Below are 25,267 nucleotides of genomic sequence, written 5' to 3'. Positions count from 1 at the left end.
CTTAAGCCGGAGCCCTGGAAAGTAAGCTCACAGAAGAAACAGAAACAAGCCCCAGGAAGAGAGAAACCCTGAATCCAGGAAAAAGCCGCCTGAGGAAGGGAGGAACCCAGGAAGCCTGAACCCTCACAGACGTCAGCAGCCATCTTGCTCCAACATGTGGAAATAAACTTTGGTGAGGGAAGTAACTCATGTTTTATGGCCTGGTATCTGTAAGTTCCTACCCCAAAGAAACACCTTTTATAAAAACCAACCAATTTCTGGTATTTTGCATGAGTACCCCTTTGGCTGACTAATACAGCAATAAAAGGAAATTTTCATATTATGATAAAGATCACATATGAAACAACCATCACTAACATTGTACTAAATGGCAAAAGACCATTTTTTCCCAATGAGATGGTGAAAAAAGCAAGGATGTCCAATATTTCTGCTATTATTCAATATTGTGCTAGATGTTCTAGCTAGAGTGATTAGGCAAGTAAAAGATATAAAAGGCACCCAAATAGGAAATGAAGAAGTGAAACTTTCACTATTCCCTGATAATATGATTCTACCTTAGAAAATCCTAAAATATCAACAGCAAAACTGCTAGAACTAATAGACAGTTTCAGCAAAGTGGCAAAATACAATATTACATGCCAAAAAAAAAAATGAATAAAGTTTCTATACACTACTAATGAGCAAACTGAGGAGGAAGTTAGGAAAAAACCTCCATTTACAATAGGGAAACACCTGTAAGATCTTGAGGTAGGTGGTGGTTTCTTCCTTACACCCAATACAAGCAATGAAAGAAAAAATAGATAAATAGGACTTCGGATTTCCTCAAAATGAAATACCTTAGTGTTTCAAACAATATTTTAAGAAGGTGAAAATGCAGACTGTTCAATGGGAGAAAATACTCAGTAACCACATATCCAACAAAGGTTTTATTTCCATGTTATATAAAGAGATCATATAACTCAATGACAGAAAGACAAACAACCTAATTTAAAAAGGGACAAAGACTTGAATACACATTTTTTCAAAGAGGAAATGCAAATGGCCAAAATAGCTCATGAAAATATGCTCAGCATTACTAGCTATTAGGGAAATGCTGATCAAAACTACAATGAGATAACATTTCATGCCTTAAAGAATGGCAATTAAAAAAAAAGTAGAAAACTATGGGTGCTGGAGAAGAATTGGAGAAATATGAACAACCTTCACTGTTGGTGGAAATGTAAATGGTGTTCCCTCTGCAGACGATGATTTGATGGTCCCTCAGGAAGCTAAATAAAGAACTTTCCTACGATCCAGCAATCCTATTACTAGGAATATATACAGGACTGAAAGCAAGGATGCTAACAGATAGTTGCACGCTTATGTTCATAGTCATGTTACTGACAATTGCTAAAAGATGGAAACAAATTGCCAATCAACTGATGAATGGACAAACAAAATGTGGCCCATGGAGAGTCGGAGCTTACAGAAAGTCCAAAAATTGAGACACAGGCACCGACTCTGCCCCTTAGCCAGGGAGGATGGGGGTGCTGGAAACAGTATTTATATAGTATGTATATATGGAATACTGTTCAGGTGTAAGAAGAAATTAAATCAGGATGCATGTGACAAGGATGAACCTTGATGATATTGAGTGAAATAAGACAGAAACAAAAGGCTGAATATTGTATGTTCTCAGTGATAAAGACTAAATACGATTCGTAAGCTTATGGAATTACACTATAGAATATAAGGTAGTAGGAGACAGAATGCTGGTTAAGAAGGGGGAAATGATACTGAATGTATGTAGAATGTTTAACAAGGTCAATTATAAATATGTTGTAATGGATAGAGCTGATATTAGCACATTATAATGAATATTCCACACACTGCTTATTTATAACCTGGGATTGTAGTCGAAAGATGTAGTCCAGGGAGGTTCACGTTAATTGAGAGGCAGCTTAAGGATAGTCTAGGGGTTGTATAACGTAGTGATTTTGGTGGTGGATGAGGATTGTGGTTAATACTATAAATAGCAGAATGTTCTTCAGCTACAAGTAGCACAGCACTTGTCCCCCTCCCTGCCCAGTGTGGACGGAATGAGCTGGGGCTGCTCCTTCGGCTGCTGAGCCTTCTCCGGGCAGGAGCACGTCGCCAGCTCCGCGGCGGGACGAGAACTCACGACAGCCCAGGGGCGGCAGACCGAGGACAGGCCCGCGGCGGGAAGGCAGCGGGCGCCCGGGGGTGCGCCAGGCTCAGCCCGGGAGGCGGCGGCGGCTGCGCCTGCGTGGGCCGCCTCCTCACCCACCCGAGAAGGGAGTCATTTAATTATCTTTCTAAACACTGGAGAAACAATTGCGTTTGTTTTTAGGATTAAGTCAGATAAATGTGACCTGACAGAATTTTTTAGATTAATGCTTCCATAAATTGTTAAGCTGCCTTTTGCCTATTATTTGGTTTTAGGAATTTGAGATGAAATTGGTAAAAAAAAATGAAGGAGGGAGTTGATGTAGCTAAAGTGGTTAAGCTCCTGCTTCCCATGTACAGAGGTCCTGGGTTCAATCCCGGGTACATACTAGAAACAGAAACAAATGAAATAGACAACTCTCAATAGGCAGCAGGTGCAGCTCAGTGGCTACGGCCTGCTTCCCAGTGTGCCGTCCTGGGGTCACTCTGGTACCGCTTAAAAAAAAGGCAACGTTGAAGGGTGACGTCATCAACAGAGCGACGGAAGCCACCCCTGGAAACACCACCCACGTTCTTTCGAGAGTGGAGGAGACTGGAGGAGGACTGCCCAAGTGCCGCAGTGAAGAAGGGAAAACAGGTAGGAAACTTCCATCCCGGAAGCTCCACAGGCGGCAGGCAGCCCGGGTCCCTCTCACTGGGGAACAGGTTTTAGAGGCACTCACAGGAATGAGTTAGAGGCCCACGAATTTCCAGGTACAGAGGCCCAGTGCGGAAAACAAGCTGCTGAGGAATGCTGGAAACAAAAGGGCCTCCATTTTAGGAGGGTGGGGAGTGAAATCGCTGCGGGTGAAATTCCTTAAATGTAGAATAGGCTTTTCTGGGGTCCCACCTTTCTGGAATGACCGTGCCTGACTCTCAGAGGTAGGATAACCTAGAAGGGAAGAAATTTTGGCAGAAAAATGGAGGGGGAGGGTTGAACTGAACTGCTGTTGCTGCTAGACTAGAGAGTCCCAGGAATGAAAATTGTCAGGAAAATGGGGCACTGAGTGAGGAAGAGAATTTAAACAAATCATAGGAGCTGGAGACAAAAATCTGGACAAAAACAAACGGAACAGATTAAGATCCCTTTCCTTCTTTCCCCCAGTTTGATCTGGCACTCAGCCATAGAGACTTGTAATCAAAATTTAAGGTGTTGAGCCCATTTTCAGTTACTGCCTAAGGACTTGGAGTAGTACTGCAGATTATGTTCATTTTGGGCTCATAGATGGTCATGAGTCCAGTTTTTTCATGATCATCATTTTTATGCCCTCCAGACATAAATCACTTGCCGGGGACGTGATCCCAGATGTAAAGAAATCACAAGTGACTGGGGACACAAATTCAAAACCTTGAGAGAAAACAGTATATCAGAGAACCTATAATGAGTACTAGAGTGATAAAAGGCCAAACTACCTACATCATAGTATATTCATATACCCAGCACACATTTGACACAACTGAAATCAATGTGATCTAATCAGGGCCCTGAGGAAGACCTTACCTGTTTAACCATGTGGTCTATTTAATTATTTCATGCAGTTGTGTCTCAACCGCTCCAGAAGTGTGGAACCAGGTAGAACAGGTGATGTTGGCAATGGCAAAAATGCCTCTTTGTTTCAGCTAATAAGTAACAAATTTGGCACTGCTATTGTCTAAAACAAGTTTAATAAATCTAATGATTTGCTGTGCAGCTCTAGCTCTAGCAGTAGATTCAGTAATTTCTTCTATTGTGATTGATAAATATCTAAACCTGTTTTCATTTGTGTTAAACCCAAAACCCAAGCCAAGGTAGCAGCAGTCTGACAAAAGTGGGAAACACAGAGTCATTAACTCCCTGGGTAAATCTTCTTTTACCTGAGACTGTAGATGGAGGGGAGTAGTCCAGTGAGAAGTCTCATATTTATTATAAATTCCTAAGGGACTGAGGAAACAAAATGCATATTTCCCAGACATTTATCAGCTATTAAGGTAATTTACTGCCCAGGCAAATATCTGATAAAATTTCCACAATAAAATATTGCCTGACAGAAAAATGTAATTATAGTCAAAATGATGTTATTTATAAATTCATGGCTAGGAATACTATCATTTGTCGTTTGTATCCAAGGGTCTGTGGTACTGAGAGTTCAAGTGAAGAGCTGACCAAAGTTTATTTGTGTTGTGAATCATTTGCAGATCTGGTACCTTAATCCTGAAAGTGGACATGCAGTGTTAAGGTAAATTGTAGTTTGTAGAAACATGTGAACTATTACAGTAAGTTTTCCAGACTCTTCTATGATATCTTCATAATTTTCTCAACGAGTTGTATCTATGGTGTGTTTGATACTGAGCAAACACAAGTTCTTTCCTTCCAATACAATTTAAAAACCAATTCCTGATATACTCTGGTTCCAAGTAAGGAAGTTTATTTGCTAGGATAGCAAAGAGATCATTGGTCTAGCAATGACCCAAAATATCTGCCTCCTTGATTGTGAGGAATTTAAGGTTTTAATTGATTCAAAGAGGGGAGGGTAGAATGGCTACAATCACAGTAGTAAATATACACAAGCTGGTTTTTAAATAACCATAAACAAATGTAAGGTTAGTTTAGGATGCCACAATAGTCAGTATATACAAGGGTGAGACTACTTTTGAAATAACCATAGACAAAGGTAAAGTCAGACTGGAATAACCATCAGGATAGTTAGTATACACAATGGTGAGCCTTGTTTGCAAAAACCATGAACAAGGGTGGATTTGACCTAGACAGTTTCAGTAATTTCAGGTGTTAGCTTTTGGCTATTCAATAATATTTTGATAAAATAAGGAAAAAAGCACCTTTATAATGATTCAATAATCATAAACTTTTGTTAATTCTTTATTTTTGTTTAAAAGGTTATCAGTCCAAGAAATCTTAAAGTAGGGGAAAGGAGCCTTTGGGTCTAGTATTCATATTTGATATCAGTCTACAGATGCTTTCTGATCCAAAGAGACTGAAGCATTTGGGATAAGAAACAAATTTGTTGTGGGTAGAACAATGGGGTCATCTGCAATGTGCATAGATCAGGTTTATGGTGACAATTTCAAAAGTCTGTAAGGTTACCTTCCTTTGAAATGTCCTTGGAGAAGCAGTCAGTGGCATTGTCTTTCCAGGCCAGTGCAGGGGTAAAGCATTATTCATTGTAAGTATTAGTAAAAGAGTCTATGTGAGGACTTGTTTTTGTTAGGACGTAAGCTGTCACCTAGGGAAGAAGTTATCTACTTTGTGACATTTTCTACTTCCCTTCCTGGCTTGTTTGATTTTTAAGTCTCCATAATTAGTCCAGGTGTCTGATGGAATTTTTTTTTAGTTGAGTAAGGTGGACCCATGGCAAAACACCTGTAATTAAGTTGCATTATCAGAAGTTAGGAGTCCCGGCAGGGTTCCTTTTAATGAGGATTTTGGGCTGTCATTTGACTGTGTCATTTCCAGTAGACCCATTATCCTGGTGACAGATTATGATTAATGGAGTGTGTCATGTGGGACAGGAAAGGTCCTAATTACTGATTTTTTAAAATTTACTCCGCCCACCCCACCACCACCCCCCGTCTGTCCTGTGTGTCCATTTGCTGTGCATTCTTCTTTGTCTGCTTGTATTCTCATTAGGCGGCTCTGGGAATCTGTGTCTCTCTTGTCATGTCATCTTGCTGCATTAACTCTCCATGTGGGTGGCACCATTCATTCTTGGGTGGGCTGCAATCCTGCACAGGGTGGCACTCCTTGCATGGGGGCACTCCTGCTCAGGGTGGCACCCCTACACAGGCATCCCTGCATGGGGTGGCACTCCTTGCATATGGCAGTACTCTGCATGGGCCAGCTCACCACATGGGACAAGAGACTCTGGGTATCGAACCCTGGACCTTCTATATGGTAGGCAGAAGCTCTGTCGGTCAGTTGAGCCACACTGTTTTCACTGTCCTTTACTTTTTGAAGATAATCTTTGACGTAATACATTAAGCATTTGCAAATTGGGTCATACCATGGTGTGATAATAAGTGATCAGTTCTCAATTCTCAGAAATAAGTCTGCTAGGAACAATTTCATACGGGGAGAATGTGAATTTCCTAAAAGGAATGCTGTGAATAAACAGGACCAAAGGTAAAATTTTGGGCTTGGAAAGGTTAGGATTTTCAGTTAATTTAGACAGTATTATTTTAAGTTTATAATTACACGTGTTTTATTAATGACTATATTTGCATGAAAATAAACAGTTTAAGTGCAGTGTTACAATATTCACACTCAGTCCTTTTTCTTTAAGCCTTTGTCTTAATGATGGCAACAGTAGATAGGAGTAAATTGGTGGAAAGAAGATAATTTACTGGTCCAAAATTCTCAACTGGCATACCAGAAGTGAGGAACCCTCTTTGCTTCCATAGCATGCTGAAATCACTATAGATCAGGGGTTTAAACCAGGGGGAAGATTTCAAGGGGTCTGTGAGATTGAATTGAAAATATTACTTTAAAGACATGCCAGTGTTGATTGTCATAAAATTATCTGCTCCTGCCTTCTGAGAAGGAGTCCGTGGTTTTTGCCTGACTAGCAAAGAGGTCCATGGAAGAAAAGAACCCCTGCTATAAATGTTAACAGAATTTCCTTCTGATAGATAGCAGGTTTGGGTAAGAGCTCAGAGTTCTTGTGGAAGAAAATTGTGGATGGCTATCTTCAGTCAGTGTGTGGCATAGCCTGTTTGGAATATACCATTAACAATTCTAGCATAAGAAGATTAACAAAAGAATGACATCTGTGTCGATCATAAGAGCATTAATTTTGAAGTTAACAGTTTGCAGTCATGAGGTATCCCCTGATTGGATAAAGATAGCAGAGTAGCAGGGTCAATAACATCACAGAATTTTAGGTGGAGGTTAAGAGGTGAAGTAGAAGGATCAGTTTTCTGGAGGAATAATGTTAGGCCTGCTCAGAGTTAACTTTGCTGAGGTTATAATTAATTTGGCAGTTTCTGCTGAATCTTTAACACAGTTTAGGTAAGAACAGACCACTGCATCAACATGGGGGCTGTAATATGCATTAGATTTGGAGTTTCCTCTGCACTCTTGAATTAACGTCCCTAAAACTTGTTTATATAATATTTTATTCCAATTATTTCCTGTAAACAAGGAGAATATATCTCATTGAATCTATGAAAATAATTATAGTCCCATAAATTTATGAATATTCAGTAAGACTTTTCAGATTCTGGAGGGGTCAGGCAAGGAGGTGAAGATGAATGTTTTATGAACTATTGATAGCTTAATTCAGTAAGGGATCCCTTACATATAGAAAGCAGAACAATAAAATATTAGCAGTAATCCAAAGAAAACTATGATCATTCTTTTTCACATCATTTAGCCTTAAATAATTTGTGTTTCATTAGATTTTCTGTTATCAGTCTCAAGAACCTATCAACTTCTCCATTAAAATTCTGGAGATCTTCACTCAGTACTGTGGTGTGCTCTCAAAGTTATTTAAGGAATGTCATTAGAAGCTGGAGCCTCAGAGAACTTGGCATAGTCTTCTCCATAGATCTCTGAGATAGCCCTTTTTTTTTTAAGATGAAGCACCTTGTCCTGTAGCTGACAGCAAGTGTTTTCAGGGAAGCATCAGAATAAAAACTCTCTCTAGATGACAGAAAACTTAAAATGTCCATGGTTAATTTATTGCTGTTTTACAAAAGTGAGCAATCAGGTGATAGGCCACAAAACATTATTTTAAGAACAATTGAACTTATGACAATACTATTACTGTCTATCAGTGCTTGTGCAATTGATGGACACTGAAGGTTATAGACAAGTCCCTAAGAACTTTATATAAATTCTGAAATGCTTATAATAATAATATTTTATCCTATAATTTAGCCAACAGAAAGGTACATAATCATTTTCAATTTGATAACATTTCTTATGCAAATAATAACATCAAATCTAGTTTATCACCTTTCTTTTTGCAAAGTAAAAGAGAAAAGTCCTTTGTGAATTCCAAGGATCCTCTGGAAAATCCCAATACGAGTTTGTGATCAAGAAGATATTATTTATGGTTCAGTTTTTGGAAGGAGACTGTCAAAAGTTGTCAGGTTGAAACACTTTGATAAATAGGGTCATGGGAAACTGAAACAATATTTAGTTCCTTACTTAATGAAAGTGACAACAAAATATTTTAAAAATAGAGGCAGTAGCATGGTGATTAAAAAATACTTTATTTCAAAAGTCTAAAGACATTTTCTAAAGCAATTAAATGATGTTTATATAAAGGATATAAAAGCACAAGAGATTTTTCTGATAAGATACAGAGTCTTTCCCTCTAAGCAGGTTACTCAGATGTTTTAGAAAAACATTTTATTCTTATTAAGAGTAGATGAATAATCTAAGGATACTTTGTTACTGTAAAGGAAAGAAAATCAAATACTGGTTTTGCATGAAGATACTCTCTAAGGAAACTCTTAAAAATCTTATAAACCTATCAAATCTTAACCACCCATGATCGTTATAGATAAAATCCCTTTTCTGAAAACTTTCTACAACTTTCTATATCTATTCAGATTGTCCTACATATTCCTTTTTATCATTCTGTAAAAACCTGTCATTTTACTATTAGACAAAACTATTTTCCATTCCCTTAAAGCAACACATCCTGCATACCTTACATATTTGTTATCAAAAATATCTTATAAACTGCCTTCAACCCAAAATCCTTTAGAACCCATTTTATATTTCTTGATCATCTTAAGAATCTAGTAGATATAATGCTAAATTATTTTATTACAACACTGCATAAATTCAGGAAGAACACACCAAACTAGAATAAAATTGTATGCTTATATTCTACTTAGTGTTGATAATTCCAAAGACATAGCAATTTTTACTTAGTTAATAGTCCTGTTTGCCTAAAGTCTACCTGAATTATATGAAATTTAATTTATTTTGAGAAATTTTGATTTCTATGCATTCTGTGTTTTCCCTGGAGATATTAGAAGTTTGTTTTTCTTATTTGCTGGAACTATAGGAGTATTAATTTATATGTAAGTGCTTATTTATCTGTGAGCCAACTTAAATAGAGCTCTTTAAAGGAATTTCATAAGTTACTTTGATAATACCATTCAGAGGTAGGAAAATGACATACATCAAACATACAGACACAAATTAGAGAACTTATATCTTTGATTAAAATTAATTTAGCCATTTGTCAGGCACAAAACATAGAAATAAAGAAAACATAGAAATACTCTGAGCTTACACTTTCCTTTTTGTCTTTTGCAAAGGGTCATTTAATGAAACTTTTTCTTGCATCATCTTAGTAAGTTTCAAGTACTAAATAAAATAGGCATTCCATTTAGCTGTTTAGTTTTGGAGCTCCTTTTCTTGAGTAACGAGTAATATCTGTCTAATTGGAAATGGAAATTCCAGAATGTCTTTGGTGAGATTTTGCCAGTTTGTCAGATTGATACAGATTCCAGCCATATATATATATATTTTTCTACGTTTTAGAGAAGCTTTAGATTATATGAATATTACATAAAAATATAGGGGATTCCATATGTTCCACTCCCTCCCTCTACGATACTTTCTGACATTAAAAACATCCTTCATTAGTGTGGTGTATTTGTTACAGTTTATGGACACATATTGAAGCATTGCCATTAACCATGGATTATAGTGTATAGTAGAGTTTACAGTCTGTCACTCACAGTGTGTGTGTGTGTGTAATGGCCTGTATCTGCCAATACAGTGTCATTTAGCACAATTCCAGTGTCCCAAAAATGCACGCATATTACACCTATTCCTCCCTCTCCCTCCCCACAGAAACTCTGATGGCCACTGCCTCCATATCAATGCTAGAAGTTCTTCTATTGCTAGAATAGTAATAAGTTTATAGTAGAATTATAGTAAGTCTTTTTTAGTCCATTGTTCATTCCCCAGTCTTCAGTATTTGGGGATGGTGATGCCCACTCTGCCCCCAATTTCAAAGGGACTTAGGTCCTATGGGGTAGATGGATGGAACTATCTTGCTTGGACTTGCACTCTGTTTCTTGGGTTGTTTGTTTTCTACCATCATCACCTTGTTAGTTGTCTTGGTTTAGTCCAATGAAATGGAGAGTAGGTTTTGCAAATCTGGTGACATTTAACTAGAAGGGACTGAAAAGCCATGTGTAGGGAAACCACAACTGAGTCCAACTCTACCACATTGGGGAGCATAATCCCAAAGTAGGACCCAGTGGATGGACATCAAACTTCTGAGCTCTCTGCCCTTCCTATAGAGTCTGGATGTCTCCAGAGCCTTCAGGGAGTCCCACTATTTGAGGTAGTATTTAGTTTTACAGTCATTGTTATCCTGCTGAGACATGCATAAGTATAACCTCTGAGTGACTTCCCAACTCACTTTGAAGTCTCTTAGCCAAATAAATTCATTTGTCTTTACCTTTTCCCCCTTTTCTTCAAGGTCTTTTTCCAGTTGCAATGTTAGTTGGAGCTCGGTAGTAATCCCTCAGTGCCAGGGAGGCTCATCCATGGGAGTTATGTCCCATGCCAGGGGAAAGGTAATGCATTTTTATGTGAGTTTGGCTTAGAGAGAGGCCATGTTTGAGCAACAAGGTGGCTCTCAGAAGGTAACTCTTAGGCACCCTATTATACTAGGCTAAGTTTCAATTTCAAAAGAAAGTGTTCATAAGAACAGTCATCAATATCAAGGGCCTGTCAGTGGACCATCCTCCTACACTAGTCTGTGCCCCAGTACTCGGGATTCTTGCTGTTCCGTTAGAGAATGTGGCATTGCTCCCAGGGTTGGGAATTTGATATTCTCTTTGTTACTGTGCGAACCACCACTCACCATAACAATGATCCATGAACACTTGAATACATTTATATACCTTATAGGTATGCTCTAGGTTAACCTCCTCCCATGTAGCCATCACTGATACCCCATACCAATTATCCTCTTCTTCATGGTTGTAACCCTTCTGATATCCAAAAGTTCTTAAAAAATGAAATCATCAAAGGAACCTAATACAAATAAGAAACTGAAATAGCAACAGTAGCTTTAAGTATAAGTAATAACATATAAAAATTTTAAAAATTATATAATAAAAATGAAAAAATACTTAAAAATTTTTTTGCCTTTCATCCCTGTTAATATTTGTTGTCTTGTAAGTACAATGATATTTTATTCTGCCAAGTCTTATTTTTTTTCATTTTATCTTCAAAGAAACTTTAGTTTACAGAAAAGTCAGTTACAGAATATAAGGGATTCCCATATGCCCAACATCTTCCCCCTTTTCCCCTTTCCCCTATTAATAACATTTTACATGTGAATAGTACATTTGTTACAATTGATGTACAGACATTGAAATATTGCTACTAACTGTCATCAGTGATTTCCGTTATGGTTTACATTTTGCACCATACACTTCTGTAAATTTTGGTTAGATTTAAAATGCTCTGTTTCCATCAAAGCAATTATCATGGAGTACTATTCCGTCACCCCCAAAATGCCCCAATTTCCATCTATTCCTCCCAATGCCCTCAGGTACCATGGCAACCACCAAGCTTCACTCCTTGAAGAACAAGATTCATAGTTACTTGCTACAACATTGAGTGTTTGACATACTGGTCTGTCCTCCCCTAATAGGCACTTCCTATGCTCTTCAGAGACTCCTGCCACTCTATTTAAGAACATAGCAGGACTCCGCAGGAAAGGAGTCCAACACATTCCTGCTCGTTATGTGGTTCTCCACCCAACGATACAAACCACTATGACAAAAGAAACACTCACTCCCTAGAGCCCTGTCCAGGTGCACCCTGTTCCACATGTCCCCCCATCCAACACCCCAAACCAATAACCCTCCCCTGCCATATTTGCCAAAGGAACATTCCCAATGTTGTAGTTTCAATCACATAGCACAAATCCTGAGAGTTCACCTGCTCTCTCCTCTAACCCTTCCCTCAATTCCATAGACAGCCCAACCCACCCTCTCCATACTCCTCCCTCACAATCCAGATATGTCAAACTCAATATCATCACTGCATCACTAGTCATGTAAACCCACTGCACAACTAAACCCTTTAACCTTATCATAGATTTTGCCTATATAGGCATTGGCTCACAATCTTATTCTGCCTTTCTGTCTCCTATAAACCTATCTTCCCTACTATAGTTATGTGAGTATGCTCAATTTGCTTAATTCATGTCATTGAGAACATGTAATATTTGTCCTTAATTGCCTGGCTTGCTTCACTCAACACAAGGTTTTCAAGATTCATCCATGTTATCCTGTGTTTAACAGTGCATTTCTTCTTACAGCTAAGTAATATTCCATTGTATGCCTATACCACAGTTTGTTTATCCATTCATCTGTTGATGGAAGTTGGGTGGTTTCCAACTTTTGGCAATAGTGAATAATGCCAATATGAACATTGGTGTGCATATATCTATTCATGTCACTGCTTTCAGTTCTTCTGGGTATATACCCAGCAGTGGGATTGCTGCATCATATGGCAGTTCTCTAACTTTCTGAAGAAACACTAAACTGGCCTCCACATTGACTGCGCCAGTGGATAAGGGTTCCTGTTCCTCCATATCCTCTCCAACATTTATAGTCCTCTGATTTTTAAATAGCTGAGAGTCTAATAGGTGTTAGATAATATCTCTTTGTTGTTTTGATTTGCATTTCCCTAGGAGGTAGGGATGATGAGCATCTTTTCATACGCATTTTAGCCATTTGTAATTCTTTGAAGAAGTGTCTATTCCAATCACTTGCCCATTTTTAAAATGGGTTGTTTGTCTTTGTCTTTTTGAGCTATAGGATTTGCTTATATATGCTGAAAATTAGGCCTCCAACAGATATATGTTTACCAAATATTTTCTCCCATTGAATAGCCTGCCTTATCACTTTCTTGGCAAACTCTTTTGAAGTGCAAAACTTTTTAGTTTTGAGGAGGTACCATTTGTCTATTTTTTCTTCCATTGCTCGTGCTTTGGTTGAAAAGTTCATAAAATCATTTCCTATTACAAGATACTGTAGATGCTTCCCTATATTATTTTCCAAGGTCTTTATTGTCTTGGCTTTTATATTTAGATTTTTGTTCCATCCTGTGTTAATTTTTGTATAAGGTGTAAGATGGTGTTCCTCTCTCATTCTTTTGGATATGGAGATCCAGTTCTCTAAGCACCATTTGCTGAAGAGGCCATTCTCACCCAGTTGAATGAACTTGCTGTCCTTGTCAAATATGAATTGATTGTAGGTTTGAGGATCTCTATCAGAAATCTCAATTCAGTTCCATTGGTCATGTATGTCAATCCTTTTGACAGGACCATGCAGTTTTTGTTTTTGTTTTTCCTCTCTCTTTTTTTTTTTGTCTTTATTTTTTTAAGACCATGCAGTTTTGTTTTTTTTTTTTTTTTTTACATTATGGCTTACATTTTATTTATTTATTTTTTATTTTTATTTATTTATTTTTTATTGACTTTGTAATAATATTACATCAAAAATATATATGTGAGGTCCCATTCAACCCCGCTCCCCTATCCCCCCTCTCCCCCCCCAACAACACTCGTTCCCATCATCATGACACATCCATTGGATTTGGTAAGTACATCTTTGGGCACCTCTGCACCTCATAGTCAATGGTCCACATCATGGCCCATACTCTCCCCCATTCCATCCAGTGGGCCCTGTGAGGATTTACAATATCCGGTGATTGCCTCTGAAGCACCATCCAGGGCAGCTCCATGTCCCAAAGACACCTCCACCTCTCATCTCTTCCTGCCTTTCCCCATACCCATCGTCCACCATGTCCACTTTTCTCAATCCAATACCACCTCTTCTATGTGGACATTGGATTGGTTGTGTCCATTGCACCTCTATGTCAAGAGGAGGCTCAAATTCCACATGGATGCTGGATGCAGTCCTCCCATTTTCAGTTGTAATCACTCTAGGCTCCATGGTGTGGTGGTTGTCCTTCTTCAACTCCATCTTAGCTGAGTGTGGTAAGTCCAATAAATCAGATTGTAGGTGCTGGAGTCTGTTGAGGTTCAGGACCTGGCTATCACATTGTCAGTCCAGAGATTCAAATCCCCTAAATATATCTTAAATCCCAACGTTAACTGCACCTCCAGCACATTAGCATGAAAGTCTTATGAAGGGAGATCCCATCTGAGTCCAGATTCATCACACATAAACACCATTTCCAAAGAGGGGCCATCTGCACTGGTAGTTAACCCCATCGGCCATGGCCATAACTCTCATGGGTCTCTTTAGCCTTCAAAGGAACCAATATCTGGGGGTTGTATCTGCTTTATCTAAGACCATGCAGTTTTTGACCACTGTAGCTTTGTAGTATGTTTTAACTCAGGTAGTGTGAGTCTTCTGATTTTGTTTTTGTTTTGCAGGCTATCTTTGGCTGTTTAGGGTCCCTTGCCCTTCAAAATGAATTTCGTAGTTAGCTTTTAGAATTCAATAAAAAATGCTGTGGTAACTTTTAATGTACTTTTTTATTATCTTTTTTTAAAGATACATAGTTCACACAAAATACTGCATTAAAAAATGTGATGTTCCCATATACACACACTCCCCACCCACCTCCACAACTTCCCCATCACCAACCTCTTTCATCAGTATGGCACATTCATTACATTTGATGAATACATTTTTGGAGCACTGCTACACCACATGGATTATAGTTTACATTGGAGTTTACACTCTCCTCCAGTCCATTCAGTGGGTTATGGCAGGATATATAATGTCCTGCATCTATCCCTGCAATATCATTTAGGACAACTCCAAGTCCCAAAAATGCCCCCATATCACACCTCTTCTTCCATCTCCCTACCCTCAGCAAATCCCAAGGCCACTGTCTCCACATCAAGGATATAATTTCTTCCATTGCTAGAATCGTAATAGTTCTATAGTAGAATACCATTAGGTCCAATCTAATCCATATTTAATTCCTCCATCCTGGGGACCCTGGGACAGCAATGTGCACTCCACTTCTAAATTGAAAGGGGGCTTAGATCCTACATGGTTGATGGATGCAATTCTCCTGCTTGCAGGTGTAGTCTCTCTCAATTCCTTGGTGTGATGGTTGACCATTCTCACCTCCCTGTTAGCTGACCTGGGTAAGTCTAACGAATTGGAGAGTATTTGTTGCAACTCTGCTGAGGCTCAGGACATAGCTGCCACCAGAACAGTCCAGAAGTTCAGGTGTCCTGAGCATACAGCAATCCCAGTGCCAGCTACAGGTTCAGTAAAAGTGACAGAAGAGTCATGTGTAAAGAGGTCACATCCAAGTCCAACTCTGTCCCACTCAGGAGCACAAATTCCAAAGTAGGGCCCACTGGCAAGGCACTGAACTCCAGAGTCATCTGCCATGACCATAGGACCTGGGTGTCTTTTTAGCCCTCAGGAGCACACTACCTGGGAGTGTATATACTTTGTCTCTGAGATCCTGCTGAGGTGTAAGTGTGACCCCTCTGATGACCTCCTAACTCATTATGAAGTCTGTTAGGCATATAAACTCATTTGTGTTTAGCATTTACCCTTTTATTCAAGATCTTTTTCTAAGTGCATCACCAGCTGGTGCTTGGTTGTAATCCTTCAGTGCCAGGGAGGCTCATTCCCAGGAGTGATGTCCCATGTTGGGGGGAAGGTAATGTGTTCACATGCTGAGTTTGGCTTAGAGAGTGGCAACATTTGAGCAACATAGTGGCTTTCAGGAGGTAACTATTTGGTTTCCTACAGCTCTAGGCCTAGTTGAAATTTCAGACACACAGGCTCATAAGCATAGATATCACTATCAATAGCCCATCATTGGACCAACCTTCTTCACTGGTCTTTGTCCTTGCACTTGGGGGATTGTTGCTGTTCCATTGGGGAATGTGTCAGAGCTCCCCCAGATGGAAACTCCGCTCCCCCGCAGTTGTGTGTAACTCTGCCTACTATGCCCCAATGAATATCTGAACATATTTATATACCCTATAAGCATGCCCTGGAGACTCTCCCTCCCACCCTTGAGTCCCCCATCAATGACAAACCACATTAGTCCTCCTCCCCTGCCAGTCGAACTCTTCTGTGATCCAAATGTTCTTCAGAAAGAAAGGCTAATATATTGCCAGATTCAATGAGTAGGAAAATGAGATAGTAATGATAGGTTTAAAGATTAGAAATAGGATGCAATATTCTTTAGAAAATCTAAAATAAAGTAAAATGTGAATTGGGGTATTAAAAAATGAAAAAATCATAAAACTTCATTTTTTATATTTTGTCTTTTATCACTGTAACAGGTGTTGCCTTGTATGTACAGAGGCAAGGCAATCTCTTCCATTCCTTGCTCAGTGTCTACATCCTTTTTATTTTTTAATTTTTTAAGTTTTCAAAAAAGTTTTAGATCACAGTAAAGTCACATATACAATGTAGGGTGCTTCCATATACCCAATATTAAACCCTTCTCCCCCTTCCCCAACGTCGTTCTTTTTATATGTGGATGTTATATTTGCTAGAGCTGATGTACAATTATTGAAACATAGCTTTTAACCATGGTTCCATTATGGTTTACATTTTAGACTATACACTTTATAAATTTTTGTTGAAATTTAACATGGCCTATAGCCATTATTGCAGAACCTTGTGGAATACTTCGGTTACCTGCACAATTACCCCCTCTTCCATCTATTCTATTCTTCTCTCCCGCTCCCCTCAGGGCCCACAGTGCCAACCAAGCTTCACTGCTTGAAGGACAAGATTCATAGCTACTTGCAACAATGCTGAGGGATTGACACACTAGTCTCTCCTCCCCCATTGGGAGCCATCCATGCTCGAGAGACACCCTTCCCTCTGTTTGAGAACATTAGGCCTCCCCAGGTAGGGGGAACAACACCTTCCTGCTCATTGTATGGGTCCCCACCCATTGATAGAGCACACTATGACAAAATGAGCACTCACACACTCCCTAGAAGCCTGTTCCAGGTGCGCTCTGTTCCAGATGACCCCATCAAACACCTTAAACCAGTAATTCTTCCTTATTATATTTTCTAAAGAGTCTTCTCAACATTATAGTTTAAACCACATACCTGACAGTCTTCCATGATCACCTGCTCTCCCCACACCCTCCCCCCAATTCCATGGACGATCTGACCCATTCTCCCAAGGCCAGCAAAGTCCCACCCAATAGTATCCCTGTGCCCCTGTCCTGTCCCTTCAATTCACAAGTATTTACCTACAATTTAGCATAGATTTTGCCCATGAATGCATCAGCTCACAACATTCTTCTCCCCCTCTCCCCCCACCATTTCCTGTAAGCCTATCTTCCAGTCTCTAGCTCTCTGAGACAGCTTGATTTGCTTAATTCATATCAGGGAAGTCATGTATTATTTGTCCTTCAATGCCTGGCTTGCTTCACTCAATTTAAGGTTCTCAATATTCATCCATGTCATCCCACGTGTTAGTACTGTGTTCATTCTTACAGCTGAGTAGTATTCCATTGTGTGTGCATGCCACATTGTATTTATCCATTCTTCTGTTGCTGGGCATTTGGGTTGATTCCATCTTTTGGCAATAATGTACAGTGCTGCTTTGAACATTGGTGTATATATATTGGTTTGTGTCCTTATTTTCAGATCTTCTGGATATATACCCAGCAATGGAATTGCTGGATCATATGGCAAATCTATGGCTGGTTTTTTTGATGAACTGCCAAACAGTCCTCCTGAATGGCTGGATCCTTCTAAATTCCCACCAGCAGTGGATGAAAGTCCCTATTCCTTCACATCCTCTCCAACACTTGTAGTCCTGTTTTTTTAATAGCCGCCAGTCTAATGGAAGTAAGATGGTATCCCATTGTAGTTTTGATTTGCATTTCCCTAACAGCTAGTGATGTTAAGCATCTTTTCATGTGCTTGTTAGTCATTTGTATTTCTTCTTTGGAGAAGTGTCTGTTCAAGTCTCTTGCCCATTTTTTGAAAGAATTGTTTCTGTTTTTATTTTCAAGATAAAGGATTTCTTTATATGTGTTGGATATTAGGCTCCAATCAGATATATGGTTACCAAATATTTTCTCCCATTGGGTAGGCTTTTTACTTTCTTGATGAACTCCTTTGAGATGTAAAAGGCTGTAATTTTGAGGAAATCACATTTAATCTATTTTTCCTTTCACTGCTCGTGCTTTGGGTGTTAAATTCAAGAAGCCATTCCCTATTAAAGGTCCTGTAGATCCTACCCTACATTGTCTTCCAGGGTCTTTATGGTCTTGTCTCCTATATTTAGATCTCTGATCTATCTTGAGTTCATTTTTGTATGAGGTGTGAGATCGTAATCTCTCATTTTTTGCATATGGATATCCAGTTCTCCAAGCACCACTTGTTGGGAGAGGCCATTCCCAGTTGAGTGGGCTTGGTGGCCTTGTCAAATATGAGAGAACTGTGTATGTGAGGATCCATATCAGAATTCTGAATTCAGTATGTCTATCCTTGTGCCAATACCATGCCATTTTAACCACTATAGATTTGTAGTATGTTTTTAAAGTCAGATGAGATTTCTCCAATTTCATCTTCCTTTTTAAATATGTCTTTGGCTATTCAGGCCTCTTTCCCTTCCAAATAAATTTGTTTTTCCAGTTCCTTAAAAAATACTGTGTTGAGTTTTATTGAGATTGCATTAAGTCTGTAGATCAGTTTGGGTAAGATTTACTTCTTAATGATATTTAGTCTTCCTATCCAAGAATGTGGAATATTCTTCCATTTATTTGTCTTGTTCAACTTCCTTTTTCAGGGCTTTCGGTGTGTAGGATCATGCTTTCTGCAAATAGTGAAATTTTGTCTTCTTTCCAATTATTCATGTCTTATATCTGTTTCTTGCCTTAGTGCTTGAGCAAGTACGTCTTACACAGTGTTAAATAGGAGGGGTGATAGAGGGCACCCTTGTCTTGTTCCTGATCTTAGAGGAAAAGATTTTAGGATTTGATCATTGTCAATGATGTTAGCTGTGGGTTTTTCATATGTACTCTTTATTGTGTTCAGAAATTTCCCCTCTGTTCCTATCTTTTGCAGAGTTTTTTTTATCAGGAAAGTGCTGTATTTTGTCAAATGCTTTTCTGCATCTATAGATAAGATCCTGTGGTTTGTTTCCATGATCTGTTTCCATGGTGTATTGCATTGTTTGATTTTCTTATGTTGAACCATCCTTGCACATCAGGGATGAAACCCACTTGGTCATGGTATATAATTCATTTGATGGGTTGTTGAATATGATTAGCAAATATTTTGTTGGGGATTTTAGCATCTAGGTTCATAAGAGATGTTGGTCTGTAGTTTTCCTTTCTTGTGGTGTCTTCGTTTGGCTTTTGTATTAGGGTAATTTTGGCATCATAGAATGAGTTGGCAATGTTCCTTCTATTCTGATTTTTTTGGAAGTGTTTAAGCAAGATTGGTATTAGTTCTTTCTGGAAGTTTGGTAGAATTCACCTGTGATGCCATTGGCCCAGGACTCTTTTTACTTCTGAGGTTTTTAATGACTGATTATTCCCTTTTATTTGTGATTGTTTTGTTGAAATCATCAATTTCTTCTATAGTCAAAGTAGGCTGCTTATGTGTTTTTAGGAATTTTTCCATTTCCTATAGATTGTCCTTCTTGTTGGCATATAGTTTTTAAAAAGTATCTTCTTACAATGTCTTTATTTCTGTGGAGTCAGTGGTGATAATCCCATTTCTCATTTCTTATTTTGTGTACTTGCATCTTCTTTCTCTCTCTCTTTTTTTTTTTTTTTTTTTGGTTAGTTCAGCTAAGCATTTGTCAATTTTATTGATCTTCTCAATGAATCAGCTCTTTTTATTTTTTTCTACTGCTTTCATATTTTCTATTTCATTTAGTTCTGCTCTAATCTTTGTTATTAATATAGCTAGTCCTGCCCTATTTTGGTTATTGTATTTTTTTTTTTGTAAGATTGTTTTCCTTTGGGCTTTTTGTTGTTTTTTACTACTTCCTCCATGTGTACAGTGAGGTCTTTGATTTTAGCTGTTACTTATTTTTTGATGTATAAGTTTATGGCTATGAATTTCCCTCTCAGTACAGCTTTTGCTACATCATATAAATTTTGATATGTATGTAGCATTGTCATTTTCACTGGTTTCAAGGTAGTTACTGATTTCTTTTGAGAATTTCTCCTTGATCCAGTGTTTGTCTAAGAGTGTGTTGCTTAACTTCCATATCTTTGTGCCCAATGTGGTACTCTGGCCCTTGCAGAATTTGAGTTTCATTTCTCTGTGGTCAGAGAAATTATTTTATATGATTTCAATCTTTCTGAATTCATTGAGACATTCTCTGTGGACTAGTATGTGGTCTATTTTGGAGAATGATCCATACGCACTTGAGAAGAATGTATATCCTGCTGTATTTGGGTGTAATGTTTTGTATATGTCTGTTAGGTACAGATTATCCTCTAGAATGTATTTAAAGTCTTTGATTCTCTGTTTAGATATTCTGTCTACTGGTGATAATGGTGTATTAAAGACCCCCAGTGTAATTGTAGAGACATCTATTGCTCCACTTATTTTTCCAGTGTTGCCTCATGTTTTGACGCGCCCTGGTTACGTGCATAAATGTTTATGATTGTTCTTTCTTCTTGAAAGAGTACACCTTTTACTTATATGTAGTGTCCATCTATGTCTCTCACAATAGTTTTGCATTTAAAGTCTGTTTTGTCTGATATTAATGTAGCTAGTCCTGCCCTATTTTGGTTATTGTATTTTTTTTTTTTTTGGTAAGGTTGTTTTCCAGCCATTCACTTTCAACCTCCTTGAATCCCTGGGTCTATGGTGGGTTTCTTGTCGACAGCATGTAGCAGGGTCCTATTTCCTCATCCACTCTGCCAATCTGTATCTCTTGACTGCTGAGTTTAAGCCGTTAACATTCAGTGTTATTACTCTCAAGTAATTACTTATGTTAGCCATATTTTCTTTGGATTTTTATATGTTGTATGTTGTTTTTATTTCTCTTTTTGTCTTTTTACCTGTTCTTACAGTCTCCTCCCACACTGTGTCTGCTGTTTATTTCTTTCCTCCTGCAAAACTCCCTTTAATATTTCTTGAAGAGCAGTTTTCTTATTGGCATCCTCTCTTACTTTCTGTTTGTCTATGAATCTTTTGAACCCTCCATCATTTTTTAATGCCAGCTTTACTGGATAGAATATTTTTGGTTAGAAATATTTTTCTTTCATTACTTTGACTGTGTCATACCACTGCCTTCTTGCCTCCATGGTTTCACATAAGAAATCAGCATTTAATTGTATTGAGCTTTCCTTGTATGTGATGGTTCTCTTTTCTCTTGTGCCTTCAGCAGTTTCTCTTTTTTTGAGTATTGGATAATTTGACAAGTATATGTCTTGGGGTAGACCTGTTGGGATTTATATTTGTTGTGCATTGTGCTTCCTGGACACATACATCCATTTCCCTCAATAGTTTTGGGAAGTTTTCAGCTATTATTTCCTCCAACACACCTTCTGTTCCCTTTCCCTTTTCTTCTGGGATTGCTGTAATGCATATGTTTGTGAATTTTGTGTTTTCATTCAAATCCCTAAGTCCTTGCTGGCTTTTTTCTGGCTTTTTATCTATCAATTCTATGTGTTTGATATCAGATGTACTGTCTTCCACATCATTAATTCTTTTACCTCTTCAAATCTGCTGTTATTTGCTCACAGTGTATTTCTGATTTCTTGGAATGTGCCATTCATCACCATCAGATCCAGTATCTTTTTGTGTATGGTTACAGTTTCTTCTGTATGATCTTCAAGTGTTTTCTTAATATCCTTAGTCTCTTCCTGCAATTCATTACCTTGGCCCATGATATTAGTTCGGAGAACGTTGGTTATTTATTCACTGTTACACTCCTCTTCCTGGTTTTCAGTTTGTTCATTGGATTGGCCATGTCTTCCTGATTATTGGTATTTGTAATTTTTTGTTGCTGTCTGGTCATCATTTTACCATGATGGGTTTGTTCAGTTGATTAGCTTCTCCCTCTAGCCTGAGATTTTACTTAGGTGCTGTTCTTGTGAGTGTGTTAAGTCTTCTCTTTGACACTTCACTCTTCTTACTCTATTTCCTTTTTGTCTAAGTTCCATTGAAGGAAAGAGATTAGGGCCAGGGAAGGCAAATAGGGTAAGAAAATAAAAAGTATAATAGTAGAATTGGTAGTAAATGTTAGCAAGAGGACCATATATGACTTAAGAAAATGAATATTAAACTCATGTATGCTGTGTAGAGTTATAGGAATAAAAAAGTGGAGCGCCTACAATGATATAGGTAACTGAATATGGAGAAGAATGTAGTATGAATTAAAAGGCCATTGTGATCACAGAAGAGGGAAAGAGAAAAGAAAGGACAATAACATAAAGAGTGAATAAAGGTAGAGAACAGAATAGAGGTGTTAGAAATAAAAAGCCAGAAAAATTGGGGGCTAAACAAAGTCAGGTGGAATGTAAGCGCAACAACAGAAGATGGAAGATGGAAAGATAAAGGAAAAGAGAGTGTTGGTAGCCAAAATCAGAACACACAGAAAAGGGGAAATTGAGGATGAGGAAGCACAGCAAACAGGAAACACAGCCAGCAGCACCTAGTAAACAAATTTTTTTAAAAGGGAATGGGGGATAAAGAGGAATGAGAGACTACAAAACAAACAATGAACAAAAAAACCCAAACAAGCCCGCAAGCAAGGTGATCTATTTGCAGTCGAATAAACGGATTAGGAGTCTATCCTTCCTCTTTTCTCCCATCCTCACGTCCCTCTCTCCCAGGGCAGCAGGAAGCCCAAATGAGACCTCTCCCCTGAGATTCAAATGGGACCCTGGCAAACCAACTCATCACAGAAAATGACTCATAGTTTCTTTGAGAGAGAGCACCCACACCTTGCTGGGAACCCTAAACATGCTATTGGAAGCCTACTAAGTACTTCCTACCAACCCCCTCCCTTAGGTATGTTGTACAAGACTAGTTAATTGTCTGACTCCACCTTTTCCCAGATCAGTTTTCCCTATCCCAGGCTTTTTAGGTAAATCGGGCTGACTCAGCAGATTCACCTCTTCCCCTCTTCCTGGTTTCTCTTCAAGCCAGCTGGTGTGCTCCTCAAAGCTGAAAAGGAGGGACCAGACCATTGAACCTGCACTCTTTGGATTTCTCTTCACCCTTCACCAGAACCCTCTCTGTCTTGGTGTTTGCATGAGACTGTTGGGCTCAGAATGTTGGGATTCGGAAAGTACTGGGTTCAGGGAATGGGGGTTTGGGAAATGTGGGGTTTGTGGAATATGGGGTACAGGGAACAAAGGTTTGGGGAATGCAGTTTTGGGGAACACCACCATGTGACTAGAGGGGTTCAGGGAATGCCACCGCTATCAGCCCGAAGGAAGGGTTCTGCCTTCCCACAGCTTTGAGCACAGGTGCCAGAAACCCATGGGTTTACCTTGAGCAATCACTCTTTTTGTCACAGTCTCTCCAAATCGATGTCTAGAAGCCTCCTGCTTTGTAGGTTCCCCAACCCCCTCACTCGGGCATGGTTTTTTCTCCTCTCATCCAGTTTTTTGTAGGAGAGATGATGAAGGTACATCTTCCCCCTTCATTCATTATAGTTTTGATTTGTATTTCCCTAATCATTAGTCATGTTGAGCATTTTTTCTTGTCATTTGTATTTCTTTGCACAAATGTCTATTCAATTCTTTTACCTATTTTTTGAGTCTTTTATCTTTTTATTGTTGATTTGTAATATCTCTTTCCCCATTGAGGATGATATTTGCTGAGGATTTTTCATGTTTTTTATCATATTGAGGAATTTTCCTTCTATTCCTATCTTTTGAAATGTTTTTATCAAGAAAGGATGCTGGATTTTGTTGAATGTCTTTTCTGAATCTTTTGAGATTATCATGTGTTTTTTCTACTTTAATTTATTAATGTGGTATATTACATTGATTAACTTTTTTTTGGTTGCATTTTTTAAAAATTTATTGAAGTGTATCAATCATAAATAATGTTCATAAACAGTAAGAATACAGTAATAGTTGTGAACTTACAAAAAAACATATAACATCATACAGGACTCTCACACCTCACCCTACTAGTAATACCTTGCATTGTTGTTAAACCTTTTTAACTAATGATTAAAGTGCATTGTCAAAGTATTACTATAACCAAAGTATTTCCCCACAACCCCCATTATTATTAATATCTTTATGTCACTTATATGTGAACATAAATAATTAGCATATAGTAAAAGTTAAAAGTTGTGAATTTACAAAGCAAACATGCAGAGCATCGTGCAGGGGTATCATACATCAACCCTCCACCAGCACCTTGCATTGTCGTGAGATGTTTGCTACAAATTATCAAAGAATATTTTAAAAATCTTACTACTATTTATAGGCCTTACCTTGTATTTGGTATATTTTTCCCCCAACCCACCCTATTATTTTTTTTAGATATATTTTTTTATGATAGAAGTTGTAAACTTATAAAGCAGTCATGCACATGTGCAGAATTTCCAAACAACCCTCCCTCTATCAACATACTACACTGTGGTGAAACATTTGTTACATAATATCATCTGATTGTGACCATGTCCATAGTGTACATTTGGCACACATTTTCCATTATCAACACAATACATCTTTGGCATAGATGCAAGAATATTTTATTTTTACTGCTAACCACAGTTCATAGGTCACTCCAGTTATATCTTTCTCATTCTTCTCCACATTCCCACCACCCTGCAATAATGATGTACATTAGCTCTAATAAAGGACACTCTTGCATCTGTACCATCAACCACAATTCTCATGCACCTCCTAGTTTACTGTCTATTCTGTTCCTAGAATATTCTCTAGCATTCTGTTAATTGGCATTTACATACCTAGACTACCATTTTCAGCCACATCCCCCTTTATAAACTAGCTGTTACTATGTGTTAACCATCCATTCCATCCATTCTATACATTTCTACACTTTTACAGTAAAGCTAATGAAAACTGCTACATACATAAAACATCAGTAGTCCATCTCAGTTCTCCTCTTAAGTCCTTTAAGAATCT

General features: G+C 38.3%; 1 protein-coding gene and 1 pseudogene across 2 annotated transcripts in view; one reads left to right on the top strand and one right to left on the bottom strand.

The window, feature by feature from the left end:
* LOC131276566 (hippocampus abundant transcript 1 protein-like) overlaps positions 1–25,267 on the bottom strand; it is a 114,886-nt pseudogene that overhangs the window by 56,650 nt on the left and 32,969 nt on the right.
* Positions 2,737–25,267, top strand: part of LOC101418075 (zinc finger protein 596-like) — a 65,385-nt gene continuing 42,854 nt past the window's right edge. The window contains exons 1-2 of one of the 2 annotated variants that reach the window (XM_023586792.3): positions 2,737–2,803; positions 4,381–4,421. The gene's annotated coding sequence lies outside the window, so the exon portion shown is untranslated. The remainder of the gene's footprint in view (positions 2,804–4,380; positions 4,422–25,267) is intronic. The other variant, XM_058289792.2, reaches the window with a different exon arrangement.

The sequence above is a fragment of the Dasypus novemcinctus genome, chromosome 29 (assembly GCF_030445035.2).
Source record: "Dasypus novemcinctus isolate mDasNov1 chromosome 29, mDasNov1.1.hap2, whole genome shotgun sequence".
Lineage (NCBI taxonomy): Eukaryota > Metazoa > Chordata > Mammalia > Cingulata > Dasypodidae > Dasypus > Dasypus novemcinctus.
Note: the sequence above shows the minus strand (reverse complement) of the source record. Positions and strands in the feature narration are given on the sequence as shown.